The sequence below is a fragment of the Triticum aestivum genome, chromosome 3D (assembly GCF_018294505.1).
Source record: "Triticum aestivum cultivar Chinese Spring chromosome 3D, IWGSC CS RefSeq v2.1, whole genome shotgun sequence".
NCBI classification, from domain to species: Eukaryota; Viridiplantae; Streptophyta; class Magnoliopsida; order Poales; family Poaceae; genus Triticum; species Triticum aestivum.
The window spans coordinates 356,001,691-356,015,887 of NC_057802.1; positions in this window are offsets into that span (position 1 = coordinate 356,001,691).

The window sequence follows — 14,197 nt, forward strand, 5'->3', positions numbered from 1 at the left end:
GGGCACCTCCCCAAAGCTTGGCGGAAGCCAAGGGGAGTGCCCATGCCTGATATTTAGTTCTCTGTTGGTGGTTAAGACGATGGTGGTGGTGAAGAAGAAGAGGTCTTGTCCTCGGATTTCCATGGCAGTGGTCCACCATCATAAGAGGAAGAGTGAGTCTCACGGGTCCTGCAACTAGCAACCAAACTCATACCTTTAAACCTCGCCTCATATTCAAAGACTTGGTTCTGGAGGTCATAGATCTGGCTTTGGAGGAAGTTGATTTGCTTGTTGAAGGTGAAGATGATGTCCTTCATGGGCTTGCCATCCACCTTGAGATCACAGGAGAGGTCCGTGATCATTAGGTGATTGGCATGGAGTCCATGCTCCACCATCACCTTGCACCGGAAGACATCTTGCTCCACAGCTTCAAGCCTAGCCTCCACGGTTCCTGTCCCCTTGGGACAGGGCACATCGCAAAGGTGAAGCACCCCCTCATGCATCTCAATGACCTGAGGGTGCTGCACCACCTCCCGCAGGTATGGGTTGATGATGTTCTTGAAGAACTTGTCCTTGGAGGAGCTTGAAGCAGCCATGGTAGATGGGATCTGACAGAAAACAACAAGGGAAAAAGAGAACAGAGGATTTCTCAGCGATACGGTGATCAACAGGTTCGGGAAGTATATATAGATTTTTTTATCTTGGAGGACAAGTATACGGAAGAAAAACAGAGTACAGAAGGTGTCCCAGGTGGGCACAACCCACCTGGCCGCGCTAGGCAAGCCTGGCGCGCCCTGGTGTCTTGTGCCCACGAGGGGATGCTTCCTGGGAGTTTCTTTATTTCCAAAATTCTAAAATATTCCAAAACTGATAAAAAATATCTCTGCGGATTTTTTGGAGTCTGTTTACTTACCGTATCACATACCTCCTTATTTTCACGATTCTGGAGTGTTCCGGAAGGATTCTTTATGTGTTTTCCCGGTGTCAAAGTTTGGATAATATTGCTTTCAACATTAATAGGCGTACCTGAGATATAATGCTTTATTCGTTTCCCATTGACAACCTTCAGGTTAGTACCTTCGGAATTATTTATTTTGATGGCTCCAGACCCGATAAACCTCCTCGATGACATATGGGCCTTCCCATTTTGAGAGGAGCTTTCCTGCAAAGAACCTGAAACGAGAGTTGTACAAAAGAACATATTCTCCGACTTTAAACTCACGCTTTTGGATTCTTTTGTCATGCCATCTTTTAACTTTCTCTTTGAATAACTTTGCATTTTCATAAGCTCGGGTTCTCCATTCATCTAATGAGCTAATATCAAATAACCTCTTTTCACCAGAAAGTTTGAAATCATAGTTGAGCTCTTTAACTGCCCAATATGCTTTATGTTCTAACTCAAGAGGCAAATGACAAGCTTTTCCATAAACCATTTTATAAGGAGACATACCCATAGGATTTTTATATGTTGTTCTATAAGCCCAAAGTGCATCATCTAATTTCTTAGACCAATTCTTCCTGGACCTATTGTCAGTCTTTTGCAAAATTAATTTTATTTCTCTATTGCTAAGCTCAACTTGACCACTAACCGAGGATGATAAGGTGATGCAATTCTATAGTTAACATCATACTTGGCAAGCATTTTACGGAAAGCACCATGAATAAAATGTGAACCAACATCAGTCATTAAATATCTAGGGACTCCAAACCTTGGGAAAATAACTTCCTTAAGCATTTTAATAGAGGTGTTGTGATCAGCACTACTGGTTGGAATAGCTTCTACCCATTTAGTAACATAATCAACAGCAACCAAAATATGTGTATACCCATTAGAGGAAGGAAAAGGTCCCATGTAATCAAATCCCCAAACATCAAATGGTTCAACAACAAGTGAATAATTCATAGGAATTTCTTGACGCTTACCGATATTACCTATTGTTTGACATTCATCACAAGATGAGACGTACTTACGGGCATCCTTGAAGAGAGTAGGCCAATAAAATCCAGACTGCAATACCTTATGAGCAGTTCTATCTCCAGCATGATGCCCTCCATAAGCCTCGGAGTGACATTTTCTTAGGATTTGTCCCTGTTCATGCTCAGGTACACAACGTCTAATAATACCATCTACTCCTTTATAAAGATGTGGGTCATCCCAAAAGTAATGTCTTAATTCATAGAAGAATTTTTTTCTTTTATTGGTATGTAAAGCTAGGTGGTAAATATTTAGCAACAATGTAATTAGCATAGTCAGCATACCAAGGAGTACTATTAGCAACATTTATTGCAGCTAACTGCAAATCAGGGAAACTATCATCAATAGGAAGTGGGTCATCAAGCACATTTTCAAGCCTAGACAAGTTATCAGCTACTGGGTTCTCAGCTCCTTTTCTATCAATGATATGTAATCAAATTCTTGCAACAAGAGAACCCAACGAATAAGTCTAGGTTTAGCATCTTTCTTTTCCATAAGATATTTAATAGCAACATGGTCTGTGTGAATAGTTACTTTGGAATCAACAATATAAGGTCTAAATTTATCACAAGCAAACACAACTGCTAAAAATTCCTTTTCAGTAGTAGCATAATTTCTTTGAGCACTGTCTAGAGTTTTAATAGCATAATGAATAACATTCAGTTTCTTATCAACTCTTTGTCCTAGAACAGCACCAACATCATAATCACTAGCATCACACATAATTTCAAAAGGCAAGTTCCAATCAGGTGGTTGAACAATAGGTGTAGAAATTAAGGCTTTCTTGAGTGTTTCAAAGGCTTCAAGACAATCATCATCAAAAACAAAAGGGATATCATTTTGCAAAAGATTAGTAAGAGGCCTAGAAATTTTAGAAAAGTCTTTGATAAATCTCCTATAGAAACCATCATGACCTAGGAAACTACTAATACCTTTAATGTCCTTAGGACATGGCATTTTCTCAATTGCATCAACCTTAGCTTTGTCCACTTCAATACCTCTTTCAGTAATTTTATGACCCAAGACAATGCCTTCATTAACCATAAAGTGGCACTTCTCCCAATTCAAGACAAGATTTGTTTGTTCACATCTCTGCAAAACTCGGTCAAGATTGCTTAAACAATCATCAAAAGACTTCCCATAAACAGAAAGTCATCCATGAAAACCTCAACAATCTTTTCACAAAAGTCAGAGAATATAGTAGTCATACATCTTTGAAAGGTAGCAGGTGCATTACATAAACCAAAAGGCATACGTCTATAAGCATAAGTTCCAAAAGGACAAGTAAAAGTGGTCTTTTCTTGATCAGGTTGAGAAACAGGTATTTCTGAGAAGCCAGAATATCCATCAAGGAAGCAAAAGTGTGTGTGCTTAGATAATCTTTCAAGCATTTGATCAATAAAAGGCAGAGGGTAATGATCTTTTCTAGTTGCTTTGTTTAATTTTCTAAAATCAATTACCATTCTATAGCCTCTAACAATTCTTTGTGGAATAAGTTCATTCTTATCATTAGGAACAACAGTAATACCTCCTTTCTTAGGGACGCAATGAATAGGACTTACCCATCTACTATCAGCTATGGGATAGATTATACCTGCTTCCAGAAGTTTTAATATTTCTGTTCTTACTACCTCTTTCATCTCTGGATTTAACCGACGTTGGTGATCAACAATGGGTTTAGCATCAGGTTCCATATTAATTTTGTGCTGACATAGAGTGGGACTAATGCCCTTTAAATCATCAAGAGTATATCCAATAGCAGCTCGGTGCTTCCTTAGAACTTTCAATAGTCTTTCTTCTTCATGTTTTGAAAGGTTAGCACTGATAATAACAGGATATATTTTCTTTTCATCAAGATAAGCATATTTCAATGTGTCTGGCAATTGTTTTAATTCAAACACAAGATCACCTTTAGGTGGAGGAGGACCTCCCAGAGTTTCAATAGGCAAATTGTGTTTAAGTAGAGGACGTTGTTCAAAGAAAATCTTATCTATTTCATTTCTTTCATGCATATGTAAATCATTTTCATGGTCTAGCAAATATTGTTCTAAAGGATCAGTAGGTGGCACGACAATAGAAGCAAGACCAATCAATTCATCCTTACTAGGCAATTCTTTTTCATGAAGATTTCTACTAAACTTGGAAAAATTAAACTCATGAGACTCATCACCAAAGCTAACACCGACAGTTTGTTTCTTACAATCTATATTAGCATTAACTGTATTCAAGAAAGGTCTTCCAAAGATAATGGGACATAAGTCATCTTGTGGGGAACCAAGAACAAGAAAATCAATAGGGTATTTTATTTCCCCACACAAGACTTCAACATCTCTAACAATCCCGATTAGTGATATGGTGTCTCTATTAGCAAGTTTAATAGTAACATCTATGTCTTCTATCTCAGCAGGTGCTATGTCTTCCATAATTTCTTGATATAAGGAGTAAGGAATAACACTCACACTAGCACCCATGTCACATAAACCATGATAACAGTGATCTCCTATTTTAACTAAGATGACAGGCATGCCAACAACAGGTCTATGTTTATCTTTTTTATCAGGTTTAGCAATTCTAGCAGCTTCTTCACAGAAGTAAATAACATGCCCATCAATATCTTCTTCTAAGAGATCTTTAACCATAGCAATGCTAGGCTATACTTTAATTTGTTCATCAGGTTTAGGTGTTCTAATATAGCTTTTGTTAACCATAGTTGAAACTTTAGCATGTTCCTTTATCCTAACAGGGAAAGGTGGTTTCTCAATATAAGCAGAAGGGACAACTAGATCAACATTATAAAGTATAGTTTCTTCTTTAACTGGTACTGGTTCCTTAATTTCTTCTTTAATAGGTGGGTGATATTTAAACCACTTCTCTTTAGGGAGTTCAACATGAGTAGCAAATGATTCACAAAAGGAGGCTACTATCTCAGAGTCAAGTCCATATTTAGTGCTAAACTTTTGAAAAGCATTGGTATTCATAAAAGATTTAACACAATCATACTTAAGCTTAATACCTGACTCTTTACCTTCGTCGAGTTCCCAATCTTCAGAGTTGCTTTTAATTCTTTCCAAAAGATCCCACCGGAATTCAATAGTCTTCTTCATAAAAGAACCAGCACAAGAGGTATCAAGCATGGTTTGATATTACGACAAAGCCGAGCATAAAAATTCTGGATAATAATTTCTCTTGAGAGCTCATGATTGGGGCATGAATATAACATTGACTTAAGCCTCCCCCAAGCTAGAGCGATACTTTCTCCTTCACGAGGCCAAAAATTATATATATAATTCCGATCACGATGAACTAGATGCATAGGATAAATTTTTTGGTGGAACTCCAATTTCAAACAATTCCAATTCCATGATCCAATATCATCGCATAGCCTATACCATGCCAATGCTTTTCCCTTAAAAGATAAAGGGAAAAACTTTTTCATCACCTCATCTCCGGGTAGACCTGCAAGCTTAAACAACCCACAATTTTTTTTCACATATATCAAGTGCATATCAGGATGTTCGGTTCCATCTCCTGCATAAGGATTAGCTAGCAGTTGTTTTATCATACCCGAAGGAATTTCATATTCAATATTTTTAGTAGGTGCAGTAGGTTGAGGGGTAGCTAATTTTGGTTTCGGACGAGGTGACGATACCCTGAACAAACCCCTCAAAGGATTGTTTTCCATAGTAACAAGTGACAATAAATTTCAGCACACTATATAAATGTTTCCATACCAAATTCCACTTACCAAAGGCGATTCACTCCCCAGCAACGGTGCCAGAAAATAGCCTTGATGACCCACAAGTATAGGGGATCAATTGTAGCTCTTTTCGATAAGTAAGAGTGTCAAACCCAACGAGGAGCAGAAGGAGATGACAAGTAGTTTTCAGTAAGGTAATGTCTGCAAGTGTTGAAATTGTAAGTAACGGGTAGTTTGGTAGCAAGATAATTTGTAACGAGCAAGTAACGATAATAGTAACAAGTATGCAGCAAGGTAGCTGATGCGGAGCATCCGACGATCATCCCCATGTACACTCGAGCCTACACCATTGGACCTAAGGTGAACTCGCTCCTTTACGAATCTTCCCTTTCCGCATGCAAGACATGGATGCTACTTCAAGCGCGGACCTTGTTCATACTCAGGTACACCCGAGGAGGCCGTGGAGAACCCAAGGACCAAGGCCAAGCGTGCGCGGAAGCAAAGGAAGGAGAAGGAAGAAGAGACAACTGCTACAGGCCCCGGACATCCGGCCCAGCCCGGACATCCGGCCCGACCCCCGGAAATCCGGCGCCCATCACAGAACGCACCCGAAGCTGAACCCCGTCAGCCCGGACATCCGGCCAGAGGCCCGGACATCCGGCTCTTCCCGAGCCGCCGGACATCCGCCCCCAGCCCGAACATCCACCCCAGCCCGGACATCCGGACCCCGCCTATCCAGAGAGCTCCGAGACCGGCCACTCCAGCCCGGACATCCGGCCCGCTAGCCCGGACATCCGGCACCTTGCGAAGGCCCGGACATCCGGCCCGACGCCCGGACATCCGGCCCCTCCCTGCCTGCGTGCAGCGCATCTGGGCCGAGGCCCATGTACCCCTTCGTACCTCAGACTATATATACTCCCCCACCTCCTCCTAGTTAGGGTTAGCAAAGGATTAGCTCATTTAGAGACAGAGCTTTGCTCATCCATATCAGATCTACTCCACGAGAGAGACCGCGGCCCCTCTACGGAGACGATCCACCTTGGATTCAAGACCTCCTCACGGAGAAGACCCCCATCAAGACCTCCTTACGGAGAAGAACCGGTTACCTTTGTATCGTCCTTTGTTGGACTTGGATCTTGTATCTTACCTTTGTGTTCATCGATCTAGCGCATGTGTGATCTATTCTTGTTGGTTGAGTGATTCTCTCGTGTTTCCCCTCGTGTTCTTTGAGTTCCTCTTTGGGATCCGCTCCTTTCGTGAAAGATCGTCCACCTAGGGTTCCACCCTACATCATCTTGGTATCATGAGCCACGTTGATCACGATTTCGGAGCCTCCCCGTTGGGTTTTCTAGCCTAGTTTTGTTGATTTTGTCCCAAATTCGAAAATCCCACCAAAAATAGCCCCCAAATTTTTTTGTGATTTGTTGGTGTGATGATGTTTTGTTGAATTTGATCCGTGGATTTGCTTTGTTACTTGTGGATCTAGCTTTCCCCCAATTTTCCCCACTTTCCATCCACGAAATCTCTGCAATTTTGCCCCCGAAATCATCAATTTCTGCCCCCAAAATCGAGTTCCTCGAGTTCATCCTCGGATTTGGAGCCCGGACATCCGGCCCGTAGCCCCGGACATCCGGCCCATGCCCCGGACATACGGCTCCTGGAGCGCATTTTTGCGCGCGGTTCTAGACATCAGGTCCCGGAAATCCGGCCCGAGCCCCGGATGTCCGGCCCCTGGGATTTCAGCCTTCCCCGTTTCACCATTTTGTGCATAACTAATTCATCTAGAGTCTGTTTTTGACGTTCTTTAGCTCGTTTTGAAGCTATTGACACCCCCATCCCATAAAAATACCACCATCATCATTTGACTCCATCAAATTTTTGGAACTTTGGCATCTTTGCCTAGGGCTTCCACCATAACTTCCGCATAACCACCACCGACTTCCGCAACCTAACCCAATTTGTTCCCCATAGCATTAGTGGTTGCTTGAGTAGTGATTCGAGTCTCCTAAGGTGTTTCGGCTACTTAGGTACGATTGCTTCTTCATCAACCACCACCATAACTTCCGCATAGGCTTACCCACCATACACTTCCGCCAACCCAACTTAACCCAATTTTGTTTGTGTTGTGAGTTGTGTCTCCTAAGGTGTTTCGGCTACTTAGGGACCGTGCTTCCAACTCCGACACCGTGTATAGTTCACCACCTTACCTTCCACTTCCGCATTGCATACTCCGAACCCCATCATTGCATTTCCGCAATCCCATTGAGCTTCCGCAACCACCACCGCTTTCCCGCTACCACCATTTGACATTTGACATTTGAGATTTTGAGTTCGCGGTTTTTCCGTTTCCTAAGGTGTTTCGGCTACTTAGGGACGAGTATCCATCATCTTGGTATCTACATCAATAACACCACTACTCATCATCGCCTCGGACGGTAACCTCCATATCATCTTGGTATCATGGTATCCCTCGATTGTATATTTCCTTGCAATTGCATTGTTAACCTCCTAGCCCATTTTGCGTCACTTGCCTATCGAGACTAGCCATTTGAGTATTGCCGGCAACGTTACTTGTGCACATTAGTGATCTACACCTTCCATTGCATACATACCATATCATCTTGGTATCATATCATCCCTTGTGTCACAAGATTGTTCCCGCATATACACAATTGCTATCTTGGTTTGTGCATTGTGCAAAAGTGGCCATACAAAAAAAGAATAAGCTTTTAAGCAAAAGAGAAAGAGCAAAGAGCTTGTAAGCAAGTGCCATTGCATCATACCACATTGCACATAAGATTGTCATATCCGATCATCTTGGATCATCTTGAGAGAAACACCGGGAGCCATACATACATAGCATACTTGGGATAGAAAGTTTATCCATTTTGCATATCATAGGTTGTGCACAAGTGTCGTATCCGCCTATTGAGCAATCGTGCTAGCGTCTCTCTTGAGTTGTGCAACACGATTGTTTTCCGTGGACTCCACATTTTGTGCTCATTCCTTGGTTGCACGACCCCATTTATCTATCCGTGTGTGCGTTTCCGTGTGCCATTCTTTGCTATTGGTCTACTTGTTTCACTTGCGAATTTGTGAATCTCTTTCAACATTATTGACTCTTGCTAACATTTTGCATAAAATTTTTGTGCCACTATCCTCACCAAGCTCCACCATAAGCCTTACTTGTGTAGGTGTGAGAAACCGACAAGAATTGGTACCAATTGTGCTATTTCCTTGTTACACATTGAGTGATCATTGATCCATCTTCAACATCGGTCAAGGTACATTTGGTATAGTTCTTCTCTTCTCCCACTCATATTTTCTCGAGTATTGTGATGGATAGGCAAGGCATTTCATCTCCGGTTTTCGACAACAACGACGACGCGAACAACTACATCACCAAAGCGTCCATCTTCGATCTACAACGACAAATGCAAGGCACACAATCTACCTTGTGAGAGCGCCTCGACAACCTCACCATCGACATACACCACTCCGAAGCAAGGAAAAGGGACTACATCGACACCAAGTTGGGCGAGCTAAAGGATCAACTACGCGACATGGTGGCCGACTACAAGTCTTCTTCCCCTTCATCATCCTCAAGGCGGCGGCGAACAAGTCGATCATCTTCGGAGCGCCAAAATGATGCAAGCGCAAGTCGTCCACGTCCACATCTACATGACGACCACCATCACGTTCGTGATCCACATCGCCATGAAGGGCAAGTCACCTCCAAGCAACATGTGCACGACGACGACGAACGACATCTACTAAGAGCTCAAGCACGACAACGACACCATCATCATGATGATGCTCCACAAGCGCAAACCTACAAGTCCCAACAAGCTCTACTTCACGCCAAGTCCAAGCTTCATGAGCAAAAGAGAAGACCGCGAGACGAGCACCACCAAGACGGAGCTACGGCTACAACAACCACTTCGGCATCTTCGCCAAGTGCTATGAAGGCATCTTCACCTTTGGACGTACGGCATCTTCGCCTACTTCCCATGAGTTCGCCTACATCAACATCTTCAACAACAAGGCGACCACCTACGAGCGAGCGTGACACTTCCATCTTCGGAAGCCCCTCAAGGAAGATGGCCAAGCATGGGAAATTCCCTTCGGTCATGGAGACGAGCTACGAGGTGCCACATCATATGGGCCTCCAACAACAAGACGGCGACAAGAAGGTCGAGCAAGGGCCATCCCCTTCGACCACGGCGACGAGCGCGAACCTCTTCAACAACACGAAGACGGCACCCATATTGGATTCATACTCCGAGTCATGCTACGAGACCGCACATGAGACCTTATCTTTGGTCTTGGAGGAGAGTGATGATGTGCCATTTTCGGCCTTCATCCACGGCTACGGCTACGACTACGACATAGTTGAGCATGGAGACATTTGCACTAACATCTCTCCGACACCCACATATGAAGAGATGCCCCAATTGCCATGTGAGGAGAGCCACCCCACCATGAGTGACATGAGTGACTCCACCATATATGACATTGAGTGCATTTCCTATGAGAGGATGAGTGTGACCACCACTAGCCCCACACTTGAGAGCATGCCACACATCTTGTGTGAGGTTGAGAGCCATTTGAGTGACTCCACCAACCATACGAGTGAATGCATCCTTGAGGGAGTGAGTGAGCCACAACACTTAGTGAGTGAGGTAGTTGACACGGCATGTGAGGCCACTATGATTTCTAACGACTTAACCTCTACTCCGAGTGTGTTTTGTTCTTTGGTGCTAGGTCTCCTACACATGCCTATCCTCGACGAGTCCATACCTCCAATGGAGACGACGATGGCCATGGTGGATGATGATGCACCCCCACATGGTTCCATCAAGATGAAGATGACCACGGCTTGGTCTTCGACACCTCACCTACAACACATGAGCGATGCTCCAAAGGTAACATAGGTGATGGTGCTTCTCTTGTCCCACTAGTGGACTATTTTCCCAATGATTGCTTGCATGATGTTGATCCACCTATTCCCATGCTTCATGCTAGTGTGACTTCTTCATGTCATGACTTACCAATTTATGATGAATATGATGATGAGCATGTTGAGTTGCCTAGTTGTGATGCTATGCTCCATAGGATATCATGTGAAAATTCTATTGGTCACTTCATGTTTGACAATCCATTGAACTTGTCATATGCTATGAGTGAGATCTCCCATATTGCTTCATTTCAATCTCAACATAGTGACTATGCATGCCCCATTAAAATACATCCCATTTGCACTTATGGCATAGATGACAAGATGATGGTCATTGGCTTTTGTTTTTCATGTGATGATATTGCCATGCTTCCTTTACATGATTTGCGCAATTCATCTACTATGCCATGTCATGATCACATTGTTCCAAATATGCTTTGTTTTGGATGTTGTCAATATTCTCCATGTGATGTTTCTACTAATGCTCATGAGGAGACCCCCATAGTTTCCTCATACATATTAGGAGATTTTGATGCATTCCATACTTTGCATGATTCCCATAATTGCGTGCACCATATGCATTCCATGAATAACAATGCTCTACATATTTCTCATGATGCATTACATAATTTGAGTCTCCATTATGCTATACATAATAACAAACCTATCATGATGGATGACATGTTTCTATATCACGCATCTCATTTATTTGAGCATTGGCTACTTTGTGCTAACCAACACAAGCACATGCGCATCATGATGGATGATGTGTACATCTACCACGCACACACAATTTTTCCTTTGCCTTTGTTTTGTGTAGGTACTCATGTATACTCGTCAACCTCTCAATCCCAAGAGTTGACGAAACGAGCTCTTGAGAGCAACGTTGATTTGGGATTCCGTGGACTATCCTTACCACCATTCCCTTCGCGCAAGCATTACGCACATCTCTTTTACTTGTCTCTCACACGGCTTTGGGCTATATATCACTTGTTACCTTATGCCCATTCTATCGTCTTCACTTTGCATGTTACACCCCTTTTCATGACTTTGCCATGCAATTGTGACCCTTGCTTGCACTTACCCATGATTCACCATTATGATACTCCTATGTGTATTTGCATGCTTGGTGCTCCTTGTTGCTATTGCCATGTTTATCATGTGCCCCATGCTATTGATGCTATTTTGCTCATATCTTGCCTTTATGCTTGTGATATGTCATGCGCATTATTCATGCCCACTATTTGCACACATGACATGCTTGCCATGATTCCTTCTAGTACGTTGCATCTTCGCACTACTAGCTTGCTTGACTTGATCACTATGATTGATTGCTTTGTCGCATCACCCATGTTCCATTACTCGCTTTCTTGGGTTGATGACATATATGTTCATTCCTCTCACATGATATATCTTGTTTATTGTCGCTTGCCTCCAATAGTTGCCTCTATGCTTAATGATCTTGGAGACTTGGATACTTCACTTGTGATGCATGCTTGGTTGATTGAGCCTATTGTCTTTGGTTGTAGTTGCATCATATGCTTACATACCATGTCACACCTTGTCCTTTCTTATGATAAGAATGATGAGAACACTTGTTGGGTATCTTACCACTCGAATGATAGGTTTTGCATTTACGCTAACCTCATTTGTTTTTCCGAGTATTTGTCATGTTCTTTCATTTTGAAGGATTCAAAAGGAGGTACCATCACGAGACATATTGGTTATGTGAAGGCATACAAGATGTGCAACTCCATCATCCTTGAGAAACTCCTAAAGGTGACCTCCTTCCCTTTGAGCCATTCTCAAATACGCATATTGGATGGGTCATTCTTTCAATGTTGTTTCCTTCTTGTTGTCTACATGATACATCTCGTGAATGGAGGAGCAACATTGGAGATGGACCCTATGGACCTTCAAGTTGAGAAGTGCTCGGACTTAGCGGATGCACCACCGGACCAACACTTCTACCACGACATCGAGCTATGGTACAACACCACCCATGACAAATTTGCATCTTATGCATGAATTGACTCACATTATGATTGCCTTGTTGCATCTTGTATTTCTATGTCATCCATGATATATGAGCTTGTGCACTTCCTTAGCAAATTTGTTGTGATCTTTCTTGATGGCATATTCATACATAATGATCACATTGCCTACCATCAATTGCATGATAACATAATCATATTGAGCATCCATTGCCATACTCATGCTATTGATAAACCGTCTCACTATGACATCATTTTGCACCGTGGTTGCATTGATCATATTCACAACACATTTATGTGCACAATGAATGCTTTTGCTCCCATGAATGCTTTACATCTCATTCCATATCATCTTGCTAAGCTTCATGTGCTTTGTCATGAACAACCTTGCCTCGCGGACTCATTCTTACATGATGGACACCTTGTGTGCGCTAACCATTGTATTTCCAAGTGTCGTTTGTGTTTGCTCTTTTTGCATGTGTACCACTCCGGAAACACCTTGGAGTACTTGGATTGCGCCATGACTTTCACTCCGTCCAATTATAAGTCCGTCCACGACAACCGTTTCCATGGTGATGAGGATTTCGATCCGAGGTCGGATCTTTCCCAAGGGAGGGGAGATGATGCGGAGCATCCGACGATCATCCCCATGTACACTCGAGCCTACGCCATTGGACCTAAGGTGAACTCGCTCCTTTACGAATCTTCCCTTTCCGCATGCAAGACATGGATGCTACTTCAAGCGCGGACCTTGTTCATACTCAGGTACACCCGAGGAGACCATGGAGAACCCAAGGACCAAGGCCAAGCGTGCGCGGAAGCAAAGGAAGGAGAAGGAAGAAGAGACAGCTGCTACAGGCCTCGGACATCCGGCCCCAGCCCGGACATCCGGCCCGACCCCCGGAAATCCGGCGCCCATCACAGAACGCACCCGAAGCTGAACCCCGTCAGCCCGGACATCCGACCAGAGGCCCGGACATCCGGCTCTTCCCGAGCCGCCGGACATCCGGCCCCCAGCCCGGACATCCGGACCCCGCCTATCCAGAGAGCTCCGAGACCGGCCACTCCAGCCCGGACATCCGGCCCGCTAGCCCGGACATCCGGCACCTCGCGAAGGCCCGGACATCCGGCCCGACGCCCGGACATTCGGCCCGACGCCCGGACATTCGGCCCCTCCCTGTCTGCGTGCAGCGCATCTGGGCCGAGGCTCATGTACCCCTTCGTCCCTCAGACTATATATACTCCCCCACCTCCTCCTAGTTAGGGTTAGCAAAGGATTAGCTCATTTAGAGATAGAGCTTTGCTCATCCATATCGGATCTACTCCACGAGAGAGACCGCGGCCCCTCTACGGAGACGATCCACCTTGGATTCAAGACCTCCTCACGAAGAAGACCCCCATCAAGACCTCCTTACGGAGAAGAACCGGTTACCTTTGTATCGTCCTTTGTTGGACTTGGATCTCGTATCTTACCTTCGTGTTCATCGATCTAGCGCATGTGTGATCTATTCTTGTTGGTTGAGTGATTCTCTCGTGTTTTCCCTCGTGTTTCCCCTCGTGTTCTTCGAGTTCCTCTTTGGGATCCGCTCCTTTTG